We start from the raw sequence: 27,946 nt of genomic DNA on the forward strand, positions 1-27,946 counted from the left end.
ATGTGCGACTCTTTGGGATCACAGACCCCAACCTCAAGTCTCCCAGAATTTCCCAAGCCAGAGTTGGCAACCCTCCCTGCAGGATGCGGCAGAGGCTGCAACGGTCTGCCTTTAGCGGTCCCTCCAGGACTTCCGGAGGCTGCTTCTACGGGGCCAGCCCCTTTGGGCTTTCTTACCTCCCAGAGGAATCGACAGTTCTGGACTTGTGAGGCCTTGTACAACATCTTTAAAAGGGAAGAGGGTAAATGGAACCTCCATGTCCTGAAGCAGTATACCCTTGAAGGCCCATTTCTGTACAGTAGCGCAAGCGGAGGAATCTTCTGAACGGGGCTGCTGGGCTAGACTAACCTTTGCTGTAATCTATACAAGCTCTGCTGATGTCCCTTCCCTGGTGACAGTCAACCCAAAGAAGGCTTTGGTCTGTGGGCCTCAGTTGAAGCAAGTCTCTGTTTCATTTATTTATTTGGAAATGTTCTGAGTCTCAGAATTTGCCTGAGGTGGCTCCCAAAATGAAATGTCAGAAAAGTTATTAAAACCCACCTGACCCTGTGCACCTGCAGAGGGAGAGAGGAGGTGCCCCCTGGTTTTCTACAGGACTGCTGGGGCAACCAGCACTCCCAAGCAGCAAACCTGACATTTCAAGGGGATCGTATCCCCATCGAAGACAAGAAGGATCTTCCACCACTGGTCAACCTTTCGACTAACCCAGAGAGCCTCTTTCTCGTCAGGATTGAGCTCCAGCTTGTTCTCCCTCAACCAGCACACTGCTGATGATTGCAACCATTGATTCGGAACATCAACAGATCTCTCAGAATGAGCTGGAAAAGGAAGGAAGAACCGGGGTACCGTCTGCATATTGGTGACACTGCCGCCCACACTTCCCAAAGACCCTTCCCAGTGGCTTCATGTAAATATGAAGCAGCACGAGGGATAATATTAAGCCCTGTGACTCCATGGGTCAGTGGAAATGGGGTAGAGGAGGACTCCTCCAGAACCACCTTCTGAGACCGGTCACCCAGATAGGACTTAAACCACCATAACATGGTGGCCCTGAATCCCTGGGCTGAGCGGCAACTCAGTAAGGTACGAAGGGAGATGGACATGAGTAATGCAGAGAGATCCAGGACTGGGAGGGCACCTGCTCTCCGTCTAGTTCTCAATTGTCACTGACAACAGATACCAGACTGGGTGGACAGGGGGTTCCCCCTGCAGGAGTCTCCATCAATGGAATCTTTACCCCCAAGAGCTCAGCATCAGGCCTGTATTATACCTGAGGCTGACTAGGCTGAAGCCTAGGGGGCCCCTGCAGGGATGGGGGGGCCGTCAAGTTTTATTTGCTGAGGCACAACCCCACATACATTACAATTAATTGATTTCTTATATATCCTCTATTAAAAAGAGACTTAATTGCTTCGTTATTGAAGTGAAGAAAACTGTCTCTTATAATAAATAATGATCTATAAATAATATATTTTAATAAATAATAAAAAAATTATTTACTTCAAAATATTACAATATTCATCAATTATACTCCCAAAATGTACTTTCCTGAAGAGTTCTAACTCAAGCAAAATATCTATTTTTTAAATGTGTGAATAGAATTCTTCAGGAGACTCACAGAATGAATATGTCCTTTCCCCTCAAAACATTTCTATGATTCTTCCTTGCATGAATTCTTTGATGGTGAGTAAGGTTTCCACTCTGAGTAAAACTTTTTCCACACTCCAGGCATTTATATGGTTTCTCCCCTGTGTGAATTCTTCGATGGGTATCAAGGTTTCCACTCTGATTGAAGCTTTTTCCACAGTCAAGGCAGGTATCAGGCTTCTCTTCTGTGTGAATTTTTTGATGGGAATTAAGGTTCCCAGTACAGCTGAACCTTTTCCCACTGCAGGCATTTATATGGTTTCTTACCTGTGTGAATTCTTCTATGGGGATTAAGATGTCCACTCTGAATGAAGCTTTTTCTGCAGTCCAGGCAACTGTATGGCTTCTTACCTGTGTGAATTCTTTGGTGAGAATAAAGAGATGCACAGTGACTGAAGCTTTTTCCACACTTCAGGCATGTATATGGTTTCTCTGCTGTGTGAATTCTGGCGAGTAAGGTGTCGCATCTGACGAAATCTTTTCTGACACTCCAGGCATTTATGTGGCTTCTTCCCTATGTGGATTCTTTGATGGGAAGTAAAGCTTCCCCTACAAGTGAAGCTCTTTTTGCACTTCAGGGATTTATATATTTTCTTTCCCTCATAGGTTTTTAAATGCATTTTAGTATCTTTTTTTAGGGATTCCCTCCCCCCCAGAGTTTCAAGTCAAAGGTAGGACGTCCAACATCCGGCTCTCCCATTTTTCTACGTGCCAAACTAGTGCGGTTGTTTACCTCATCAATTGCAACTGTAACAAACTATATATTGGGAGCACAATAAGAACTGTGTGTACACGGATGTTGGAACATTTGTCCAGGATTAAGAATAGAGTTATGGAGGCACCATTGGTGGAACATTTTTGTCAGTTCCACGTTAGGGAGACTGAATTTAAATTCACAACCCTATACGTGTCCCCGGGTGGCTCACAGCATTCGGTACAGAGGGACCTCCTGAAACGGGAGGCAGAGTGGATACACAACTTACAAACTCTACAACCAAGGGGTTTGAATTCAGAATTGAATTTATCATGTTTTCTATAAGACTCCTTAGAGTGTTTGGATATAGCCTTTGAACAATGTGTGATAAGTAAGGAGTGCAGGATGATGCATACTCTGTTTGGAGAACTGTAACTTTAAATTGACAATGCCGTTCATGTATTTAACAACTGTGGGTGTGGCAGTGGTTCCTAATCATTCAGACCGCGTTTGAGTGTGCAGACTAAAGCACCTGAAATTCTTTGAATTGTTGTCATTTTTCAATGTATAGTCTCGTTTATAGAAACTGAAGGTTTATCAAGTGGAGGATTACATAATTGCCCCTGAAGAAACGGGCATCTGTGAAACAAGCTGAGTAATCATTGCTGGCTGCTTGTAGGGTGGACAGGAGAGGGACCCTTGTGGGTCCTGCTTCACATGTTTCTCTGCACTTGAAAGATATTAAATTCATGTGAGAATAATACACTGGTCTGCAGGGCTGCATTACCTGTTCCTTTTTAAGCCAGCATTGGAACGGTGTCTCCCGACAGAGCTCTTTCACGTGGGCGGTCCTCAGCTACGTGGATTGGAGCGCACCGCGAAGCAACTTGGAAGGAAGACCAAACATGTGCTCAAGTTTAAATGACTTTATGTAGATGCACTGCATCACTGGAGTGCTATACTGTGTGTTAAGAAAGACAATACGCGGTCTGTGATCTGTATATATGTATATAGCAATCGAGAATTCATGAATTAAATGTGATGAGCAGTACTTTATGTATTTCAAATGAACCATTTTGGAGTAACATTAGTTTGGTGAGCATCTTATTAATTGTTTTTGGATATGGTCAAGAGCGTAGTAGAGTTTGTTCCTGCTCCTGATTCTGGGAGGTTGAGGGGGGGGGGGCGCAGGCATTGCTGCATGCTTGGCTCCTGTCACCGGCAGGGTGAAGACAGGGTGGGCATTGTCACCTGCTCAGTGGCTTATTAGGGAGGTTGAAGAGGGAGATGCCAGCTAGGAAGTGAGACTAGCCCTGCAGGAGTTGCTGTGCCCCCGGCAAGAAATGAGAGCTAGAGATTGCAAAACAGCAGACCGAGAACCCCTCCCTCACACCAAACGGTCTACAAGAGAAATCAGAAGGCCAGGGGGGAGCAGGCGACCCATAGACAGAAGCAACCCTGTATAGTCCTGCTGGGAAGGCGGAGGAGTGGGGTGCAGCGAGGGAGGCCAGCTCGTGTCTCCAAGGCCCCCGTGCCTCGCAGGGGCAGCTAGAGGGGGGGGCAGGTCTTTCACCAGCCTCTAGCCCTGAACACCCCCCCCCCCCGGGACTGTGCTGCAGGGGCCTCCCGGCTTTGCAGAAATCTCCCCGATTTGGGGTGGGGGGGCGTTAGAGGAGCTCCAAAGGAGCTGCTCTCCACCGCGCCTCCTGGTCGGTTGAAGGGGGGGGGCTCTCTTCTTCCCGTTTGATTTGTGCCCCCCCCCCGCATTAGCCTCATCCGCGCAAACAGGATTTGAACTCACCAAACGCGCCTGGGAGGCAGCAGACGCTACTGCGGGAGAGACCGAGGCTGGAGACACGAGCTGGCGAAGGAGGGGGGGCACGGCAGGAAGTGACCTCACCAGGCCCCCTCCTCGCCGCACGTCTAGGAGTTGCGACTCTCTCCCTTTCACCCCGGGGTTGGCTCGTGCCCACACGACAAGGAACGGGGTCTGCAAGGGGTCTGCTGCGCGCTCCCCTGGCGTCTCCCTTGGCAACAGCGGCGCGGGGGTCGCGTGCCTGGTTGCAAGGAGAGAGGGGGAGGGGGGCTCCAGTCTGGCCTGGGGGGGGGATTCGGCCTGAGAGCAATGGGGGAGGCCCCGGATGCTCCGCGCAGAAGAAGGGGGAGCTCACCAGGCTACAGGCATCATTGCCCCGGGAGGAAAGGGCAGCTTGGGAGACCGGACTGTGGCTCAGAGGGAGAGCCTCTGCCTGGCCTGGGGAAGGTCCCTGGTTCAATCCCTGGCGGCATCTCCAGTTAAAAGGATCAGGAAGGAGGGGATGTGAAGGGCCCCTGCCTGAGACACCCGAGAGCCATTCGAGGAGGCCAACAGTGTCCTCAGGCCGTTTCATGGGTCATGTGCGACTCTTTGGGATCACAGCCCTGCTGAGCCTCCCTCCACTCTCCAAACTCCTCCTGTTCCAGACCCCAACCTCAAGTCTCCCAGAATTTCCCAAGCCAGAGTTGGCAACCCTCCCTGCAGGATGCGGCAGAGGCTGCAACGGTCTGCCTTTAGCGGTCCCTCCAGGACTTCCGGAGGCTGCTTCTACGGGGCCTGCCCCTTTGGGCTTTCTTACCTCCCAGAGGAATCGACAGTTCTGGACTTGTGAGGCCTTGTACAACATCTTTAAAAGGGAAGAGGGTAAATGGAACCTCCATGTCCTGAAGCAGTATACCCCTGAAGGCCCATTTCTGTACAGTAGCGCAAGCGGAGGAATCTTCTGAACGGGGCTGCTGGGCTGGACTGACCTTTGCTCTGATCTGAACAAGCTCTGCTGATGTCCCTTCCCTGGTGACAGTCAACCCAAAGAAGGCTTTGGTCTGTGGGCCTCAGTTGAAGCAAGTCTCTGTTTCATTTATTTATTTGGAAATGTTCTGAGTCTCAGAATTTGCCTGAGGTGGCTCCCAAAATGAAATGCCAGAAAAGTTAATAAAACCCACCTGAATGTGTGCACCTGCGGAAGGAGGGAGGAAGTGCCCCCTGGTTTTCTACACGACTGCTGGGGCAACCAGCACTCCCAAGCGGCAAACCTGACATTTCAAGGGGAGCACATCCCCGTCTAATCCAGGGGGGGATCTTACATCGCTGGCCAGCCTTTGAACTAACCTTCTATTTCATTACCACTCATAATGGACTCGGCCACTCCCTGCAGTCCCCAGCCCCTCCCACTCACACACTTGCAGGCTGCTGCGTACATGTCAGGGCTGGTAAGGGGGGGGGACATGTCTGCAGTTGCAGGCGGCAGCTTGATGGGCCAGGGGCATGGGGGTGGGCTTCAGGGCGGAAGGGGGCTGTATTTTCACAGACTTCATTTTCCTGGGCACAGGTTGTGTTGTCTACGGTATTCCAACGGTTTGGTCTTTGTGAATCCATCCCATCCTATCCTGCTTAAGATAAACTTTTATCATATGATCGCTGCACTCTCAAAAACCTCATTCGTGGAGCAATAGGAGAGAATGGCAGAGCTCCTGCTTTGTGAAGAATCTCTCTAACAAGTGCGGTTTTCAGAATTTCCTCCTGCCTCCATGTCGGCTGAAGTAAAAGGGGGCTTCTGATGCTATTAAAGAGGGTCTGTTTCAGGAACCCTGACTGTAAAACTTCTCCAAGGACTATGGAGTTAGCTCTGAGAAAGAAAAAGGGGAATTGGGTTGGGAAAAGGCTCCTGGTTGAGGTCTAGCAACTTGAGACCAATGCCAGCAGTACCTCATTCCCAGAGCTAAACAAGTGCCTGAAGGGCCTTTTCCCCTCACTTCCGCCCCCCACCAGAGGTGAAAGGACACAAAAATTGGAAACGTAACCCATGTCTTCCCTCTACCCTTTCACAGTGTGGCTCTCAGCTTCACTGACACAATCAACCCCCCTCACATTATTAAAGTCCAAGAGAGGGATTCTAAATTATTATTTATTTTATTATTATTTTATTTGTCATTTATAGTTCACCTTTCTCACAGAGACTCAAAGCGTATTACATAGCATGAGATTAATAAAATCAGTATCAAGTACATTTCCATACAGTGTCAAGGACATTTCCATAAACAATGTGATAGGGTAAATATATACAAGTTTACAAAGACATACCATTAGCAAGGATTCATTACAGAGTAGAAGAAATGCTGAAACAGAACATAATCAACTAGAAACAAAGCCCGTTGTGCCCTCCTCCTCCATCACTGATCCTGGCTGGTGAAGGATCCACACCTGATCCCAGCAACTGAAGGGGTGGAGGAATTTGCTACCTTTGCTGCATGCCTGATACAGGTCGGGTAAAAGGGGGGCTGACATTGCCACCTACTCTGCTCCTGATCCAAGCCGGGTGAAGGGAAAACGGGTATTGACTCCTGCCCTGTGCCTGATTACAGCTGGGTGAAGGGGGGGCAGCCCTTGGTGCCTGCTCCAAGCCTGATTCTAGCTAGGTGAAGGGGAGTGGGCCTTGCCACCTGTTCCCTGCTGGGTGAAGGGAGGAGCAGGCATTACTTCCTGCTCCTTGCCTGATCCCGAGAGGTGAAGGCAGGCAGTGGGCTTTGCTATGTGCTAGGGGGGCAGGCATTGCTGCCTGCTCCAAACCTGATCCTAGCTGGGTAAAGGGGTGCAAGCACTGCTACCTTCTCTGCTCCTGATTCCAGCAAGTTGAAGGGGGGCGGAGATTGCTGCCCCCTTGGCGCCTGATTCCAACAGGGTGAAGATGGGGTGGGCAATGCCGCCTGCTCAGTACCTTATTGCAGTCGGCTGAAGGGGCACGGCAGTGCCACCTGCTCCACTTCTTATCCCGGCTGGGTGAAGGGAAGAAGGGAATTGCCTCCTGCTCTATGCCTGATCCTACCCAGGTGGAGGTGCTGGGTGGGCAATGGCACCTGCTCCACTCTTGATCCCAGCTGGGTGAAGGGGGCGGGCATTGCCATCTGCTCTGCTCCTGATCCCACCTGGAGGAAGGGCGCTGGGCAGGGCCTCCTGCTCCGAATACCAGCTGCGTTAAGGTGGAGAGTAGGCATAGCCACCTGCTCCGCTCTTGATCTCAGATGGGTGAAGGGGAGTGGGCATTGGCACCTGCTTTGCCTCTAATACCAGACAAGATTAACAGCAAATGGCCAGTCCAGTAAACAGAGATAAACAAGAAGCGTGAAACGCCCAGGACTGTAAACAGTACAATGAACTTCACTGGTCAAATGACTCCAATACACAATCAACTAGACCTTATGCAACACAGTTTTTCAATCCACAAAGTATAATTAATTGCCGCATAAGCAGTCACAACAAGTCCCACCCTGGGGACCACGGGAGTGCCAAGTGAGAACTAATGAGTCCATTTCAATTCGTATACTTCATATATATAATAAGTGATCTTGACTTTGTTCAAGCAGGTGAAGAAGGCGTAGTTCCAAAGCGTGCCCGAAGAGCTGGGGTCGACGATATTCTCCACAGATTTTCGTCTGAGAAGACTTCCTCAGGGGCAACAGCCTAACTCACTACACAATAAAGATTGCTTACGCGGCAATTAATTATACTTTGTGGATTGAAAAACTGTGTTGCATAAAGTCTAGTTGATTGTGTATTGGAGTCATTTGACCAGTGAAGTTCATTGTACTGTTTACAGTCCTTGCTTCTAATACCAGCTGGGCTAAGGTAGGAGGTGAGCATTGTTACCTGCTGCACACCTAATACCAGCTGGCTGAAGGCATTGCCACCTGCTCTGCTCCTAATATCAACCAGGTTAAGGTGGGGGTGGGCATTGCCACAAGCGCTACACCTAATACCAGCCAGGTTAAGGTGTGGGGAGGGCATAGCCACCTGCCCTGCTCCTGTTCCCGACCTGGGCTTCCCACCACAGCATGTTTTCTGGAGCAATATGGTGATTTGCCTGTGCTTTCCTCTGCAGCAGCGCTCTCTGGTGGTGCATCCAGGTATAAAGTGAGTCATTTAAAACACGCTTATTCAACTATATAGTATGTTTCTTTGTACTGTTACATACCATTGTACAGTACATACCATTAGCAAGGATTCAATACAGAATAAAAGGAATGCAGAAACAGAACATAGTCAATTCTAGGGCTGACATTAGACAACATGAAGCATGGTAGTATATAAGAATATCTATTTAAGGCAGCAGATCTTTCACAGACAAATGGCTCTGTCACTTAAACTAACCCTGGTTAGTATTGTGCAGAAGGAGGCAAGAGTAGAGCGAGTCTCCTAATCTTTTACCTTGAAAGCCCTATGATAAGACAATCCAAAATGAAAGAAGTCACAGTGCTGGAAGAGGTTCTCATCTGTCTACTGGGGAAGAACTGAGGAGATGTATGAATAATGCTGTTTTTAACGATGGGACTGGATTAAAGCAGATGCGAATCGATGCAAAAGGAACATCCAAAGCTGTGTGACACACATAATAGGAACATGAAAGGTGAGAAGTATGAGGCCAGGTGAGCTAGAAGTTGTAAAACAAGGAACGGAACGTTTAAACGTTGCAGACCTGGTTGTGAGTAAACTAATGAGGACTGACTCAGGATGTTTTCAGTCAAAAAAACTCACAGCCTTTTACTGTGGAATTAACAAACTAACCCCCCCCCCCGCTGTTGCTCTAATAATGAGGGGAGACATAGCACAAGCAGTCAAGAGCTACAATGCAAAGTTTGGCCGAGTACTATGAATCAGACTTCATGGAAGACCTGTTGCCATCATTCAAGTTTATACCCCAAGTACAGATGCTAAGGAGGCAGAAATCAAAAACTTTTATGCAAGTCTCCAAGAAGAAACTGATCATACACCTAAACAAGATATGCTGATAATCATAGATGACTGTGACACAAAAATAGGAGACAAAGCAGAATCAAACATTGTTCGAAACTTTGAACTAGGATCACAAAAGGGAGCAGGAGAGTGACTCATAGAATTTTGTGAAGCCCAAAACATGCTTCAGGCAACCCCAAAGACAACTGCATATGAGGAGATCATCCGGTGACCAATACAGGAACCAAATAGATTATATAACAAATGATGAAGATCTATTCTCTTTGCTAAAAAAAAGGAGTTTTTCTGGCTGGTTTCATCCTCCAGATATATTTAAAGATATGTTTATTGTTCATCGTAGCACTTCTAGAAATCTCAGGTTCTCTTTTGGCATGCTTACTTACTGACTTAGACTTCTTATGGCAGACCCTGTGCTCCTCTCATCTCAACACTTGTCCCAACTTCAAAACATAGGAGGGACTCCCTTTCTCAATGTGAGGCCAAGTTAATTCTACTCCTGACTGCAGAGACATCCTCTATGATTTTCTTGGTCAAATCCAGCAACTGTTTCCCTATATTTCTGGCTAGATCTGATGAAACAGTCTCGGGGGGGGGGGGGCAAGAGAATCAGAGAAGCATCCTGCCATCCCACCTGTCAGCAACACAGGTGGTTCCTGGGATTTTGCCTGCAGAGCTCACAGGTGAGTCTTAGATTCCCCAGGGAAGGAGAGCAGGTAATTGGCTGCGACTTGGACACTCTGAAGGGACAGGAAGCCGTAGTGCCTGCCCTGGCATGTTTATCACCGGCATCATCCTAGAGCCACACCAGGGGCAACTTCTTAAGACTCAGTTGATAACTTCTGAAACACTTTAAGTAATTATAAGCAGTTATGCAATATCTTATTACACTGCTTTATGATTCCGTAAGACAATTTCATATAACATCCAGCGTCTCTAGGGTTCCTCCTCTCTGTGAATTCTTTGGTGGTGGGTAAGGCATCCACTAATTCTGAAGACTTTTCCACACACCAGCCATGTATATGGTTTCTCAACTGTGTGAATTCTTTGATGGGAATTAAGGCTTCTATTCCGACTGAAGCCTTTTTCACACTCTTGGCATTTATAGGGTTTCTCCCCTGTATGAATTCTTTGGTGGCAAGTAAGGTTTCCACGCCAACTGAAGCTTTTTTCATATTGCAGGCATTTATAAGGTTTCTCCCCTGTGTGAATTCTTTGATGATGTGTAAGACTTTCACTATCACAAACTTTTTGCACAATCTGGGTATTTATAAGGTTCCACCCCTTTGTGAATTCTTTCATGGAAATTAAGGTGTCCACTCCGACTGAAGCTTTTTCCACACTCCAGGCATTTATATGGTTTCTCACCTGTGTGAATTCTTTGATGGAGTTTAAGGGTGTGTCTCTCACTGCAGCTTTCTCCATACTCCAGGCATATACATGGTTTCTCCCCTGTGTGAATTCTTTTATGGGAATTAAGGCTTCTACTCCAACTGAAGCTTTTTCCACATTCCTGGCATTTATACAGTTTTCCCATGTGAATTCTTTGATGGAGTTTAAGGCTTCGTCTATCACTGAAGCTTTTTCCACACTCCAGGCATTTATATGGTTTCTCCCCTGTGTGAATTCTTTTATGGGAATTAAGGTGTCCACTCTGACTGAAGCTTTTTCCACACTCCAGGCATTTGATGACATGTAAGACTTTCACTATGACAGAAACTTTTTTCACAATATGGGCATTTATAAGGTTTCTCTCCTTTGTGAATTCTCTCATGGGAATTAAGGTGTCCACTTCGACTGAAGCTTTTTCCACCCTTCAGGCATTCATATGGTTTCTCCCCTGTGTGAATCCTTTGATGGGAATTAAGGCTTGTACTCGAACTGAAACTTTTTCCACATTCCTGGCATTTATACAGTTTTTCCCATGTGAATTCTTTGATGGAGTTTAAGGCTTCGTCTATCAATGAAGCTTTTTCCACACTCCAGGCATTTATATGGTTTCTCCCGTGTGAATTCTTTGATGGCGTTTAAAGCTGCGTCTGTCACTGAAGCTTTTTCCACACTCCAGACATTTATATGGTTTCTCCCCTGTGTGAATTCTTTGATGGATTTTAAGGTTGCGTTTTTGAATGAACCTTTTTCCACATTCCAGGCATTTATATGGTTTTTCCCCTGTGTGAATTCTTTGATGGAGTTTAAGGCTGTGTCTGTCACTGAAGCTTTTTCCACACTCCGGGCATTTATATGGCTTCTCCCCTGTGTGAATTGTTCGATGACATATAAGACCTCCACTATTACAGAAACTTTTCTCACAATCTGGGCATTTATAAGGTTTCTCCCCTTTGTGAATTCTTTCATGGGAATTAAGGTGTCCGCTCTGACTGAAGCTTTTTCCACACTCCAAGCATTTATATGGTTTCTCTCCTGTATGAATTCTATGATGGGAATTAAGGTGTGATCCTCGACTGAAGCTTTTTCCACATTCCAAGCATTTATACGGTTTTTCCCCTGTGTGAATTCTTTGATGGAGTTTAAGGCTGCATCTGCCGTGGAAGCTTTTTCCACACTCCAGGCATTTATATGGTTTCTCCCCTGTGTGAATTCTTTGATGGTGTTTAAAGCTGCGTCTGTCACTGAGGCTTGTTCCACACACCAGGCATTCATATGGTTTCTCAGCTGTGTGAATTCTTTGATGGGAATTAAGGCTTGTACTCCAACTGAAGCTTTTCCCACATTCCAGGCATTTATATGCTTTTTCCCCTGTGTGAATTCTTTGATGGCGTTTAAGTCTGTGTCTGTCACTGAAGCTTTTTCCACACTCCAGGCATTTATATGGTTTCTCCCCTGTGTGAATTCTTTGATGGCGTTTAAAGCTGTGTCTGTCACTGAAGCTTTTCCCACACTCCAAGCATTTATATGGTTTCTCCCCTGTGTGAATTCTTTGATGGATTTTAAGGCTGTGTTTATGACTGAAGCTTTTTCCACATTCCATGCATGTATACGGTTTTTCCCCTGTGTGAATTCTTTGATGGAGTTTAAGGCTGTGTCTGTCACTGAAGCTTTTTCCACATTCCAGGCATTTATATGGTTTCTCCCCTGTGTGAATCCTTTGATGGGAATTAAGGCATCCACTCTCACTGAAGCTTTTTCCACATTCCAGGCATTTATACGGTTTTTCCCCTGTGTGAATTCTTTGATGGCGTTTAAAGCTGTGTCTGTCACTGAAGCTTTTCCCACACTCCAAGCATTTATATGGTTTCTCCCCTGTGTGAATTCTTTGATGGATTTTAAGGCTGTGTTTATGACTGAAGCTTTTTCCACATTCCATGCATGTATACGGTTTTTCCCCTGTGTGAATTCTTTGATGGAGTTTAAGGCTGTGTCTGTCAATGAAGCTTTTTCCACATTCCAGGCATTTATATGGTTTCTCCCCTGTGTGAATCCTTTGATGGGAATTAAGGCATCCACTCTCACTGAAGCTTTTTCCACACTCCAGACATTTATATTTTTTATTTCTGTTCCAGGTATTAGAATTCTTGGTTTTTCCTGATTTTTCAGAAAAATCATCTCCACTTATTGCACTTTCATTTTTATTCCTTTCTATGTACATTTTTTCAGGTAGTGGAATTTCATCAACATTTTCATTTCGTAAGCGACCAGAATTAATCCTTCCTTTAGACGGATATTTTCTCTCCTCTTCACTCAGGCTATCACAATATTCAACTTTCCCTTCTGCATACGAATATGTATCCTGTTTATCCACTACTGGGTGCTCAGAGGTTTCATACGCTGATTCCCACATGCCCCCTGCAGTGAGAAAGAGAAACCTTCTGTGAGGGTAGGACAGATTTACATCCTATCTCTGTCAGACTTTTCTCTTTTGTGATGATTGTGCTTGCACTCTGAGAATGCTCAGTGATCACTTAAGACCCCACAGTCTGTAGCCCAAGAGAACAATAAACACAAAATATACAGTGGAGACCCCTTCCCCCCACAATCAGAGCTCAAGATGACCCTGTTGTTTTAAGTTATGGTTTAAGACACACAATAAAGTGTTAGAAGAGAGATGGCCAGCCAGATGCAGAAGATAATCTGACATGAAAGCAATTGACATTATTCAGATATGTCTTCTTCTCTTTAGAACAGGAGAGCAATAGGTTTTGCATCTAGGGAAAGAAGGATGTGTTTTTATCTTTTTTATTTTCTCTATGCTCAGATGTCGTCATCTTATGCTGTTCAGCTGTATGTTCTTTTTTGAGAGGGAATTGCACGGGATATTCTTCAAGAGAAAAAATGATGCTCCGGAAATCGGATTCCTCTGACCCCTGTCACCACAGAAAACCTCTTGCTTTGTCCTCGCGATGGAGCAGCTGCTCTGCTCAAAAAGCCTCAATATGGTCTCAGGCTGGCTGGAGCTATTTTGCCCCCCTTGGCTGATTGTGCTCTGAGACCCCCCCCCCCAAGGTTTTCAGGAGGCAAGACGTGAGTGAAGGCAGAAGGCAAAGAGGGTCTTGCCCCCTGATCCCACCTACCTATGATGGGAGGGAATTATGGATCACAATCCCCCACAGTTCCCTGCACTGTCCATGGTGCCATGGGTGGATAGCCAGTTGGGGTAAGTGGTGGTGGCTGGGCTGCTGGATTGGGGACACACAGCTGACTCGTGTCCTTCCATTGGCACCCTGGGTGATAGTACCCCCCGCCTAGGTTTTGGGAAGGGAAGTGAGGGAAGGCAGAAGGGAAAGAGGGTCTTGCCCCCTGATCCCACCTACCAATGATTCCCTAATGGGAGGGAATTACGGATCACAACCCCCCCCCACAGCTCCCCGCACTGTTCCTGATTCCATGGGTGGGCAGCCACTTGGGGTACTGGTGGTGGCTGGGCTGCTGGATTGGGGACACATAGCTGACTGGTGTCCTTCCATAGGCACCCCGGGTGACAGTCTAGGTCCACCTAGTGGCTGATTAGGGCGGCCTCCTGGCTGACGGCCAGACCTCCCCAGCGTTGGCTGACTCTTCTGCTGAGAGTTTGGCTGTCCTCTGACAGCCCGCAATTCTACCTCTAGCGAGAAGGTGGCAGCAGAGAGCAAATCTCACTTGCATAAAGAGAAGGGAAGGGGGAAGGCAGGAGAGAGATGAACTCCTCTTTATGATCCAGTAACTTAAAAACACAACCAACAGGATAAATCTCTCATTGCATGTAGCAAAAGCAAGGCGGGAGCTCACCCCTTCCTGGCTCGAGCAGGGCTGCGGAGGGCTGAGCTGGAAGGCTCTCCCACCCCTCCCCATCCCAGGCTCATGTGGGGCTGTGGAGACTGGTGGGCAGCTCCATTCCCACCCCCTCCTGAATCAAGCGGGGCTTGCTCTTTCCTCCCCTCCTCTCTCCAGCTCAAACAGGGCTTCAGAAAGCAGCAGGCAGCTCACCTTTTCCCTCCCTTCCTCAGCTCAAACCATTGCAACAACAGGTGTGGCATGTTCTCCGGATTCCCAGATTTCCTTTTTTAAAAAAGGAAGTCTCTCTCCCTGTCTCTTGCAGAGATATAAAGGAAAAGACATATCTTCACAAATGAAGTGGCCAGAGAGTTATTTTTTAATAATGCAAGCTGGGGGTCCAGAGAAGATGCTACACGGTCTACTCCAATGGTGCATTGATGTCACCATATTCTTGGGGGTCCCTTCCAGCTCTGTGATTCTGGGATTCCATGAAAAGGAGCTGGCCTGGAGCTTTCTAATATGCCTTCAGGACCTCTTTCCTTGAGGCTGCTGCTGTAGGTTTAGGTGAAGGACAGTCTCGGTGAGCCAGGGTATAAATGCCAGCAAGGCTCTCCCACTCCCTGAGATGGTCAATGGAAACCACACCTCCCCAAACAGGTAGAGTCGGAAAGGTCACTCAGGGGTTTCATGTGTTCATAGTCAATCCCTCCCCCAACCCACAAATATCCTTAACATCTCTTGTGTCACAGCGCTGAAGATCTACTGGAGGATAATGGGCCACAGCATCTGTCCCTGTTTTCTGAAGGCTTCTTCTGAATGCACCTGCTGGGCCATGACAGGCAAGGGCTGTCTGAACTATCCAGCTTAGCTGGATCCGCTCTGCATGTGGGAACGGAGCGCTCTGACCTGGCTGCAGACACTTCCCCAATGAGAAGGCTGGAGTTGGGTTCTTAGAGACGGAGGGGAACTTTTTACTTCCCTGTGTCCCTCGTCCATTCATCCTCAGGTTAAGAATGCCAACCCTATCGAGGTCTAGCAACTTGAGACCAATGACTGCAGTACAAGTGCTCATTCCCAGAGCCAAACAAGGATCCTATCCCCCCCACCAGCTCCCCTCTGCCAGAAGGCAAATGGCCTTTCTTCCTACCCCCTGCACTTGGGAGCGGAGCCAGAATGCCTTCCTAGGAGACCTGTCTGGGGTTGCTTTCAGTCCTGTCTCTGAGGAAAAGAAGATGCTTTGCCTTGCAGGCCCAACGTCCCAGGATCAAGGCCTGCCCCCTCCAGTGAAAGGGCTTGCTGAGGGCAGTTGCCTGTTTTCATATGTTCAGCGTTCACAACGACCCACCCAAGCTCTTTGGAGAAGAGGCTCAAACTGTGAGGAGAAACAAGGCCCAAAGGCCACCAGGTCTGTGAAGGGAGTACAGGCATCAAAAAAATCCCACAACAGATTGAAGCAGCTACCTGCCAATCCTTCTTCTTCATCAGCAATCAGGACAAACAGCTCTTCTTCTCCTTCCAGCCTGGAAATGAGGCCAGGTTTGGCAATCGGAGGTCCTTCGGTGAGAAAAAAGACACACAACATTTTTCCGTGTGCTCATAAATCCAGCAATTCCAACCCAGGGTGACCACTCCTCCAGGAAGACACAACCGACAAGCAATAAGGGCAGTGTGGGATGGGGTCTCATCTGGCCCTGCCAGTTCTGTGCCACCTCCCTGCCAAGACGAGACGGAAAGGCCAGCTGAGAACTAAGTCAGTGGCGGAGAAGCCAGCCTGGATCCATCCACAGCCGTATCTCAGCCCAGGTAAGACAAGACCCAGGCTGGAGCGAAGCCCCTCCCTAGACCCTCCCACCTTCTCCACATGAAGGCTCACAGCACCTCTTCTGACGCCCTCTTACGTGGTCCAGATACAGGGCTGTCAGGTGGGGGCTCCCTCTCCACCGGGGAAGTCCACAACCCTTCCCACATTAGAGGAAGGACGGGCAGAGATCAGGCACTGGGCCCAGGGCAGACAGCCTGGCCACCTCTTCCCTCATGAAAGAGTTCCTTACAGGCATTCCTCACAGCCAGAAAGGGACATCCCAGGAGAAAGGGATTTCCTCACCCAGAGAGGCCACGTGCCCAAAATTCTCCAGCATGACCTCCTTGTACAGGGCTCTCTGGGCTGGGCGCAGTAGCGTCCACTCCCCCTGGGAGAAATGCACAGCCACCTCTTCAAAGGACACGGGACCCTGGAAGAGAAACAAGAATAAGAAGAGAGTTTCTTTACATTGCAAGAAAGGTGGTCTGAGAGTACTAAAACCCAAAAGGCCAGTGTCCTATATTGGTTAGAGTGAAGGCCCTGGGAGGACTGAGTTCGAATCCCCTCTTTCTCATGGATGCTTTCATGGGGACCTTGGGCCTTGCACAGCCTAACCTGCCTCACAAGACTGCTGTTGGGAGGGTTAATTGGAGAAGAACAGAAAGATGTGAAAAGCTACTTTGGGTCCTCCATTAGTGAAAAAAAACCTAGGATATAATTTCAAAATAAGAAAGTATAAATAATCTTATAACACAATTGTGTTAATGGTTTTCTGATGACTCACACTGATTCCACTGAGCAGGTGCAGAAGTGTGCCCTTAGTGGGGATATGGAGGGGAGTCGCTGCGTGCTGTAGCAGCCGGATCGGGGAGGCTGCCGGGTGGGGGCTCCTGGAGCGCCACCCCCCATGTGCCTCCTGCTCGCTGCGCCCTGATCGGGGTGGCTGCCAACCCCCCTCCATGCACGTCCTGCCCATAGTGCCCCGATCGGGATGGATACCGGGCGGAGGAGCCTGGAGCGCCACCCCCCCTTGCGCTTCCCGCCCATAGTGCCCCGAGTGGGGTGGCTGCCAGGTGGAGGAGCCTGGAGCCATCCCCCTCATGCTCCCTGCCGGCAGCGCCCCATTCGCTGGCCTCCTCTCCCCACCAAAGCCAAGATTATGAATGAGGGGGGGGGGCACGCTTGCCTGCCTGCCCCCCCCCCAAGCCTAGAACTACCCGTCTCCAGGTGGTGGCTGGAGATCTCCCAGAATTAGCACTCATCTCTAGGTGACAGAACTCAGTTCCCTTGGAGAAAATGGCTGCCTTGGAAGGTAGGCTCATCGGGTATTATTTCCACCTGAAATAGTCCCAATGGGGAGGTGAGGGGGCCACGCAGGGGCAAAGGGGGGCACAGCTGTGGGCATACCTCACTCACCTCCCCCCAAGCTACAATGGGAGCGAGAGCAGGGGGACCGAAGGTGGGCATGCCACCCTGCCCTCCTACCTCTGCCCCACATCAGGGTGCTGGGGAGGGGGCAGTGACCAGCCAGATCCCCCAGTGCCCTTTCTAGAGCCCGTTGTATTTTTTTGCTACAACAGGCTTTGTTTCCAGTAAGAAATATCAGGAACGAAAAAACCAAGGCGGAAGAAAACCCAGTAGGAACATTTGTGTCTCAACCCCCCACCAGACTTCCGTAGGGGCATCCCAGGGCCAGGGGGGCTAACCTTATTTGCTGGGGGCTAGCAGCCAAAGGGGAGGAGAGGCCAGAGATGTCCCTGAAGAGGAGCAAATCCTTTTCTGTGGGATAAATTTTACCACAGTCTTGTTTTCTTCTCTGAACATGGAATTCTACACAAGGGGGGACCATTTCCCACCTTCTAAGTGGGCAGCCTCAACATCTTGTGGCACCAGAACTGAGGGGAAGGGACCCGACCCACTCAGCCTTGCAACAGAGAAGGAACCCTTCCTCACAGCTGATCTGCACCCCCTCCTTACCTGCGCTGGCTGCATGGCTGGTCGTTTCACTTCGCCACACGCAGAGGACAGTGGAGAAACAGCCCAGCGTGTCTTTATGCTGCGATCTGGGAGGGGGAGAAAGGAAGATGGAGGGAAACGCTTATTGCTGCGCACAGATTTCTATGTCAGTCCCTTCAGGGAAGCTCTCTCTGGATTTGCTTTGGAGAGGAATTCAAGATCAATCAGGATTGAACAAGGAAAGCTCCAGAACCTGTGGCTCAGTATCTCTCCCCCCGCCCAGCCATTCTCTACAGGGGAAGGTCCCGCCTTCCTGATCAATCTGCCCCGCTCTCCTTCTGGCCATGTTTCCTCCCAACCTCCCCAAATCCCTTCCTGGGCGCTGAGCCCCTGACGCTGCCGGAAGCCACACTGCGCCCTCCTCCCCTCTGAGGGAGGACAAGACCCTCCGCCCTGCCCCACACAACTAGGAGGAGGAGCTGGGAATGAGGTGCCCTGAGGGGATCGGATGGACTGTCTGACTTGTGTGGCATGTAGGAGATGCCAGCTAGGAAGTGAGACTAGCCCTGCAGGAGTTGCTGTGCCCCCGGCAAGAAATGAGAGCTAGAGATTGCAAAACAGGAGACCGAGAACCCCTCCCTCACACCAAACGGTCTACAAGAGAAATCAGAAGGCCAGGGGGGAGCAGGCGACCCATAGACAGAAGCAACCCTGTATAGTCCTGCTGGGAAGGCGGAGGAGTGGGGTGCAGCGAGGGAGGCCAGCTCGTGTCTCCAAGGCCCCCGTGCCTCGCAGGGGCAGCTAGAGGGGGGGGGCAGGTCTTTCACCAGCCTCTAGCCCTGAACACCCCCCCCCCCCGGGACTGTGCTGCAGGGGCCTCCCGGCTTTGCAGAAATCTCCCCGATTTGGGTGGGGGGGCGTTAGAGGAGCTCCAAAGGAGCTGCTCTCCACCGCGCCTCCTGGTCGGTTGAAGGGGGGGGGGCTCTCTTCTTCCCGTTTGATTTGTGCCCCCCCCCCCGCATTAGCCTCATCCGCGCAAACAGGATTTGAACTCACCAAACGCGCCTGGGAGGCAGCAGACGCTACTGCGGGAGAGACCGAGGCTGGAGACACGAGCTGGCGAAGGAGGGGGGGGCACGGCAGGAAGTGACCTCACCAGGCCCCCTCCTCGCCGCACGTCTAGGAGTTGCGACTCTCTCCCTTTCACCCCGGGGTTGGCTCGTGCCCACACAACAAGGAACGGGGTCTGCAAGGGGTCTGCTGCGCGCTCCTCTGGCGTCTCCCTTGGCAACAGCGGCGCGGGGGTCGCGTGCCTGGTTGCAAGGAGAGAGGGGGAGGGGGGCTCCAGTCTGGCCTGGGGGGGATTCGGCCTGAGAGTAATGAGGAAGACCCCGGATGCTCCGCGCATAAGAAGGGGGAGCTCACCAGGCTACAGGCATCATTGCCCCGGGAGGAAAGGGCAGCTTGGGAGACCGGACTGTGGCTCAGAGGGAGAGCCTCTGCCTGGCCTGGGGAAGGTCCCTGGTTCAATCCCTGGCAGCATCTCCAGTTAAAAGGATCAGGAAGGAGGGGATGTGAAGGGCCCCTGCCTGAGACACCCGAGAGCCATTCGGAGGAGGCCAACAGTGTCCTCAGGCCGTTTCATGGGTCATGTGCGACTCTTTGGGATCACAGCCCTGCTGAGCCTCCCTCCACTCTCCAAACTCCTCCTGTTCCAGACCCCAACCTCAAGTCTCCCAGAATTTCCCAAGCCAGAGTTGGCAACCCTCCCTGCAGGATGCGGCAGAGGCTGCAACGGTCTGCCTTTAGCGGTCCCTCCAGGACTTCCGGAGGCTGCTTCTACGGGGCCTGCCCCTTTGGGCTTTCTTACCTCCCAGAGGAATCGACAGTTCTGGACTTGTGAGGCCTTGTACAACATCTTTAAAAGGGAAGAGGGTAAATGGAACCTCCATGTCCTGAAGCAGTATACCCCTGAAGGCCCATTTCTGTACAGTAGCGCAAGCGGAGGAATCTTCTGAACTCGGCTGCTGGGCTGGACTGACCTTTGCTCTGATCTGAACAAGCTCTGCTGATGTCCCTTCCCTGGTGACAGTCAACCCAAAGAAGGCTTTGGTCTGTGGGCCTCAGTTGAAGCAAGTCTCTGTTTCATTTATTTATTTGGAAATGTTCTGAGTCTCAGAATTTGCCTGAGGTGGCTCCCAAAATGAAATGCCAGAAAAGTTATTAAAACCCACCTGACTGTGTGCACCTGCGGAAGAGGGGAGGAAGTGCCCCCTGGTTTTCTACACGACTGCTGGGGCAACCAGCACTCCCAAGCAGCGAACCTGACATTTCAAGGGGAGCACATCCCCGTCTAATCCAGGGGGGGATCTTACATCGCTGGCCAGCCTTTGAACTAACCTTCTATTTCATTACCACTCATAATGGACTCGGCCACTCCCTGCAGTCCCCAGCCCCTCCCACTCACACACTTGCTGGCTGCTGCAAGTACACGTTGGGGCTGGTAAGGAGGGGGGGGGACATGTCTGCAGTTGCAGGCGGCAGCTTGATGGGCCCGGGGCATGGGGGTGGGCTTCAGGGCGGAAGGGGGCTGTATTTTCACAGACTTCATTTTCCTGGGCACAGGTTGTGTTGTCTACGGTATTCCAACGGTTTGGTCTTTGTGAATCCATCCCATCCTATCCTGCTTAAGATAAACTTTTATCATATGATCGCTGCACTCTCAAAAACCTCATTCGTGGAGCAATAGGAGAGAATGGCAGAGCTCCTGCTTTGTGAAGAATCTCTCTAAGAAGTGCGGTTTTCAGAATTTCCTCCTGCCTCCATGTCGGCTGAAGTAAAAGGGGGCTTCTGATGCTATTAAAGAGGGTCTGTTTCAGGAACCCTGACTGTAAAACTTCTCCAAGGACTATGGAGTTAGCTCTGAGAAAGAAAAAGGGGAATTGGGTTGGGAAAAGGCTCCTGGTTGAGGTCTAGCAACTTGAGACCAATGCCAGCAGTACCTCATTCCCAGAGCTAAACAAGTGCCTGAAGGGTCTTTTCCCCTCACTTCCGCCCCCCACCAGAGGTGAAAGGACACAAAAATTGGAAACATAACCCATGTCTTCCCTCTACCCTTTCACAGCGTGGCTCTCAGCTTCACTGACACAATCAACCCCCCTCACATTATTAAAGTCCAAGAGAGGGATTCTAAATTATTATTTATTTTATTATTATTTTATTTGTCATTTATAGTTCGCCTTTCTCACAGAGACTCAAAGCGTATTACACAACATGAGATTAGTAAAATCAATATCAAGTACATTTCCATACAGTGTCAAGGACATTTCCATAAACAATGCGATAGGGTAAATATATACAAGTTTACAAAGACATACCATTAGCAAGGATTCATTACAGAGTAGAAGAAATGCTGAAACAGAACATAATCAACTAGAAACAAAGCCCGTTGTGCCCTCCTCCTCCATCACTGATCCTGGCTGGTGAAGGAAGGGGGCTGACATTGCCACCTGCTCCACACCTGATCCCAGCAACTGAAGGGGTGGAGGAATTTGCTACCTTTGCTGCATGCCTGATACAAGTCGGGTAAAAGGGGGGCTGACATTGCCACCTGCTCTGCTCCTGATCCCAGCCGGGTGTAGGAAAACGGGTATTGACTCCTGCCCTGTGCCTGATTACAGCTGGGTGAAGGGGGGCAGCCCTTGGTGCCTGCTCCAAGCCTGATTCTAGCTAGGTGAAGGGGAGTGGGCCTTGCCACCTGTTCCCTGCTGGGTGAAGGGAGGAGCAGGCATTACTTCCTGCTCCTTGCCTGATCCCGAGAGGTGAAGGCAGGCAGTGGGCTTTGCTATGTGCAAGGGGGGCAGGCATTGCTGCCTGCTCCAAACCTGATCCTAGCTGGGTGAAAGGGGTGCAAGCACTGCTACCTTCTCTGCTCCTGATTCCAGCAAGTTGAAGGGGGGCGGAGATTGCTGCCCCCTTGGCGCCTGATTCCAACAGGGTGAAGATGGGGTGGGCAATGCCGTCTGCTCAGTACCTTATTCCAGTCGGCTGAAGGGGCACGGCAGTGCCACCTGCTCCACTTCTTATCCCGGCTGGGTGAAGGGAAGAAGGGAATTGCCTCCTTCTCTGTGCCTGATCCTACCCAGGTGGAGGTGCTGGGTGGGCAATGGCACCTGCTCCACTCTTGATCCCAGCTGGGTGAAGGGGGCGGGCATTGCCATCTGCTCTGCTCCTGATCCCACCTGGATGAAGGAGGATGGGCAGGGCCTCCTGCTCCGAATACCAGCTGCGTTAAGGTGGAGAGTAGGCATAGCCACCTGCTCCGCTCTTGATCCCAGCTGGGTGAAGGGGGGTGGGCATTGGCATCTGCTTTGCCTCTAATACCAGACAAGATTAACAGCAAATGGCCAGTCCAGTAAACAGAGATAAACAAGAAGCGTGAAACGCCCAGGACTGTAAACAGTACAATGAACTTCACTGGTCAAATGACTCCAATACACAATCAACTAGACCTTATGCAACACAGTTTTTCAATCCACAAAGTATAATTAATTGCCGCGTAAGCAGTTACAACAAGTCCCACCCTGGGGACCACGGGAGTGCAAAGTGAGAACTAATGAGTCCATTTCAATTCGTATACTTCATATATATAATAAGTGATCTTGACTTTGTTCAAGCAGGTGAAGAAGGCGTAGTTCCAAAGCGTGCCTGAAGAGCTGGGGTCGACGATATTCTCCACAGCTTTTCGTCTGAGAAGACTTCCTCAGGGGCAACAGCCTAACTCACTACATAATAAAGATTGCTTACGTGGCAATTAATTATACTTTGTGGATTGAAAAACTGTGTTGCATAAAGTCTAGTTGATTGTGTATTGGAGTCATTTTACCAGTGAAGTTCATTGTACTGTTTACAGTCCTGGACGTCTCACGCTTCTTGTTTATCTTTGCTTCTAATACCAGCTGGGCTAAGGTAGGAGGTGAGCATTGTTACCTGCTGCACACCTAATACCAGCTGGCTGAAGGCATTGCCACCTGCTCTGCTCCTAATATCAACCAGGTTAAGGTGGGGGTGGGCATTGCCACAAGCGCTACACCTAATACCAGCCAGGTTAAGGTGTGGGGAGGGCATAGCCACCTGCCCTGCTCCTGTTCCCGATCTGGGCTTCCCACCACAGCATGTTTTCTGGAGCAATATGGTGATTTGCCTGTGCTTTCCTCTGCAGCAGCGCTCTCTGGTGGTGCATCAAGGTATAAATTGAGTCATTTAAAACACGCTTATTCAACTATATAGTATGTTTCTTTGTACTGTTACATACCATTGTACAGTACATACCATTAGCAAGGATTCAATACAGAATAAAAGGAATGCAGAAACAGAACATAGTCAATTCTAGGGCTGACATTAGACAACATGAAGCATGGTAGTATATAAGAATATCTATTTAAGGCAGCAGATCTTTCACAGACAAATGGCTCTGTCACTTAAACTAACCCTGGTTAGTATTGTGCAGAAGGAGGCAAGAGTAGAGCGAGTCTCCTAATCTTTTACCTTGAAAGCCCTATGATAAGACAATCCAAAATGAAAGAAGTCACAGTGCTGGAAGAGGTTCTCATCTGTCTACTGGGGAAGAACTGAGGAGATGTATGAATAATGCTGTTTTTAACGATGGGACTGGATTAAAGCAGATGCGAATCGATGCAAAAGGAACATCCAAAGCTGTGTGACACACATAATAGGAACATGAAAGGTGAGAAGTATGAGGCCAGGTGAGCTAGAAGTTGTAAAACAAGGAACGGAACGTTTAAACGTTGCAGACCTGGTTGTGAGTAAACTAATGAGGACTGACTCAGGATGTTTTCAGTCAAAAAAACTCACAGCCTTTTACTGTGGAATTAACAAACTACCCCCCCCCCCGCTGTTGCTCTAATAATGAGGGGAGACATAGCACAAGCAGTCAAGAGCTACAATGCAAAGTTTGGCCGAGTACTATGAATCAGACTTCATGGAAGACCTGTTGCCATCATTCAAGTTTATACCCCAAGTACAGATGCTAAGGAGGCAGAAATCAAAAACTTTTATGCAAGTCTCCAAGAAGAAACTGATCATACACCTAAACAAGATATGCTGATAATCATAGATGACTGTGACACAAAAATAGGAGACAAAGCAGAATCAAACATTGTTCGAAACTTTGAACTAGGATCACAAAAGGGAGCAGGAGAGTGACTCATAGAATTTTGTGAAGCCCAAAACATGCTTCAGGCAACCCCAAAGACAACTGCATATGAGGAGATCATCCGGTGACCAATACAGGAACCAAATAGATTATATAACAAATGATGAAGATCTATTCTCTTTGCTAAAAAAAAGGAGTTTTTCTGGCTGGTTTCATCCTCCAGATATATTTAAAGATATGTTTATTGTTCATCGTAGCACTTCTAGAAATCTCAGGTTCTCTTTTGGCATGCTTACTTACTGACTTAGACTTCTTATGGCAGACCCTGTGCTCCTCTCATCTCAACACTTGTCCCAACTTCAAAACATAGGAGGGACTCCCTTTCTCAATGTGAGGCCAAGTTAATTCTACTCCTGACTGCAGAGACATCCTCTATGATTTTCTTGGTCAAATCCAGCAACTGTTTCCCTATATTTCTGGCTAGATCTGTTGAAACAGTCTCGGGGGGGGGGGGGGGGGCAAGAGAATCAGAGAAGCATCCTGCCATCCCACCTGTCAGCAACACAGGTGGTTCCTGGGATTTTGCCTGCAGAGCTCACAGGTGAGTCTTAGGTTCCCCAGGGAAGGAGAGCAGGTAATTGGCTGCGACTTGGACACGCATCTAGGGTTGCTACCTCAGGCTTGGGAAATGATGGAGTACAGGGAGGGGCCAGAACTCTGAAGGGACAGGAAGCCGTAGTGCCTGCCCTGGCATGTTTATCACCGGCATCATCCTAGAGCCACACCAGGGGCAACTTCTTAAGACTCAGTTGATAACTTCTGAAACACTTAAAGTAATTATAAGCAGTTATGCAATATCTTATTACACTGCTTTATGATTCCGTAAGACAATTTCATATAACATCCAGCGTCTCTAGGGTTCCTCCTCTCTGTGAATTCTTTGGTGGTGGGTAAGGCATCCACTAATTCTGAAGACTTTTCCACACACCAGCCATGTATATGGTTTCTCAACTGTGTGAATTCTTTGATGGGAATTAAGGCTTCTTTCCGACTGAAGCCTTTTTCACACTCTTGGCATTTATAGGGTTTCTCCCCTGTATGAATTCTTTGGTGGCAAGTAAGGTTTCCACGCCAACTGAAGCTTTTTTCATATTGCAGGCATTTATAAGGTTTCTCCCCTGTGTGAATTCTTTGATGATGTGTAAGACTTTCACTATCACAAACTTTTTGCACAATCTGGGTATTTATAAGGTTCCACCCCTTTGTGAATTCTTTCATGGAAATTAAGGTGTCCACTCCGACTGAAGCTTTTTCCACACTCCAGGCATTTATATGGTTTCTCACCTGTGTGAATTCTTTGATGGAGTTTAAGGGTGTGTCTCTCACTGCAGCTTTCTCCACACTCCAGGCATATACATGGTTTCTCCCCTGTGTGAATTCTTTTATGGGAATTAAGGCTTCTACTCCAACTGAAGCTTTTTCCACATTCCTGGCATTTATATAGTTTTCCCATGTGAATTCTTTGATGGAGTTTAAGGCTTCGTCTATCACTGAAGCTTTTTCCACACTCCAGGCATTTATATGGTTTCTCCCCTGTGTGAATTATTTTATGGGAATTAAGGTGTCCACTCTGACTGAAGCTTTTTCCACACTCCAGGCATTTGATGACATGTAAGAAGACATGTAAGACTTTCACTATGACAGAAACTTTTTTCACAATATGGGCATTTATAACGTTTCTCTCCTTTGTGAATTCTTTCATGGGAGTTAAGGTGTCCACTTCGACTGAAGCTTTTTCCACCCACCAGGCATTCATACGGTTTCTCCCCTGTCTGAATCCTTTGATGGGAATTAAGGCTTGTACTCGAACTGAAGCTTTTTCCACATTCCTGGCATTTATACAGTTTTTCCCATGTGAATTCTTTGATGGAGTTTAAGGCTTCGTCTATCAATGAAGCTTTTTCCACACTCCAGGCATTTATATGGTTTCTCCCCTGTGTGAATTCTTTGATGGCGTTTAAAGCTGCGTCTGTCACTGAGGCTTTTTCCACACACCAGGCATTCATATGGTTTCTCACCTGTGTGAATTCTTTGATGGGAATTAAGGCTTGTACTCCAACTGAAGCTTTTCCCACATTCCAGGCATTTATATGCTTTTTCCCCTGTGTGAATTCTTTGATGGCGTTTAAGTCTGTGTCTGTCACTGAAGCTTTTTCCACACTCCAGGCATTTATATGGTTTCTCCCCTGTGTGAATTCTTTGATGGCGTTTAAAGCTGCGTCTGTCACTGAAGCTTTTTCCACACTCCAGACATTTATATGGTTTCTCCCCTGTGTGAATTCTTTGATGGATTTTAAGGCTGCGTTTATGACTGAAGCTTTTTCCACATTCCAGGCATTTATACGGTTTTTCCCCTGTGTGAATTCTTTGATGTAGTTTAAGGCTGTGTCTGTCACTGAAGCTTTTTCCACACTCCAGGCATTTATATGGCTTCTCCCCTGTGTGAATTGTTCGATGACATATAAGACCTCCACTATTACAGAAACTTTTCTCACAATCTGGGCATTTATAAGGTTTCTCCCCTTTGTGAATTCTTTCATGGGAATTACGGTGTCCGCTCTGACTGAAGCTTTTTCCACACTCCAAGCATTTATATGGTTTCTCTCCTGTATGAATTCTATGATGGGAATTAAGGTATGATCCTCGACTGAAGCTTTTTCCACATTCCAAGCATTTATACGGTTTTTCCCCTGTGTGAATTCTTTGATGGAGTTTAAGGCTGCATCTGCCGTGGAAGCTTTTTCCACACTCCAGGCATTTATATGGTTTCTCCCCTATGTGAATTCTTTGATGGCGTTTAAAGCTGCGTCTGTCACTGAGGCTTTTTCCACACACCAGGCATTCATATGGTTTCTCAGCTATGTGAATTCTTTGATGGGAATTAAGGCTTGTACTCCATCTGAAGCTTTTCCCACATTCCAGGCATTTATATGCTTTTTCCCCTGTGTGAATTCTTTGATGGCGTTTAAGTCTGTGTCTGTCACTGAAGCTTTTTCCACACTCCAGGCATTTATATGGTTTCTCCCCTGTGTGAATTCTTTGATGGCGTTTAAAGCTGCCTCTGTCACTGAAGCTTTTTCCACACTCCAGACATTTATATGGTTTCTCCCCTGTGTGCATTCTTTGATGGATTTTAAGGCTGCGTTTATGACTGAAGCTTTTTCCACATTCCAGGCATTTATATGGTTTCTCTCCTGTATGAATTCTATGATGGGAATTAAGGTGTGATCCTCGACTGAAGCTTTTTCCACATTCCAAGCATTTATACGGTTTTTCCCCTGTGTGAATTCTTTGATGGAATTTAAGGCTGTGTCTGTTACTGAAGCTTTTACCACACTCCAGGCATTTATATGGATTCTCCCCTGTGTGAATTGTTTGATGACATATAAGACCTCCACTATGACAGAAACTTTTTTCACAATCTGGGCATTTATAAGGTTTCTCCCCTTTGTGAATTCTTTCATGGAAATTAAGGCGTCCACTCTGACTGAAGCTTTTACCACACTCCAGGCATTTATATGGTTTCTCCCCTGTGTGAATCCTTTGATGGGAATTAAGGCATCCACTCTCACTGAAGCTTTTTCCACACTCCAGACATTTATATTTTTTATTTTTGTT

At 48.4% G+C, this 27,946-nt stretch overlaps 1 pseudogene; it reads right to left on the bottom strand.

Annotated features, from left to right (window-relative positions):
* Window positions 1-1,719: 1,719 nt before the first annotated feature.
* LOC129327879 (zinc finger protein 721-like) lies at window positions 1,720-27,874 on the bottom strand (annotated as a pseudogene).
* Window positions 27,875-27,946: the final 72 nt, after the last annotated feature.

The sequence above is a fragment of the Eublepharis macularius genome, chromosome 4, assembly GCF_028583425.1.
Source record: "Eublepharis macularius isolate TG4126 chromosome 4, MPM_Emac_v1.0, whole genome shotgun sequence".
Taxonomy (NCBI): Eukaryota; Metazoa; Chordata; class Lepidosauria; order Squamata; family Eublepharidae; genus Eublepharis; species Eublepharis macularius.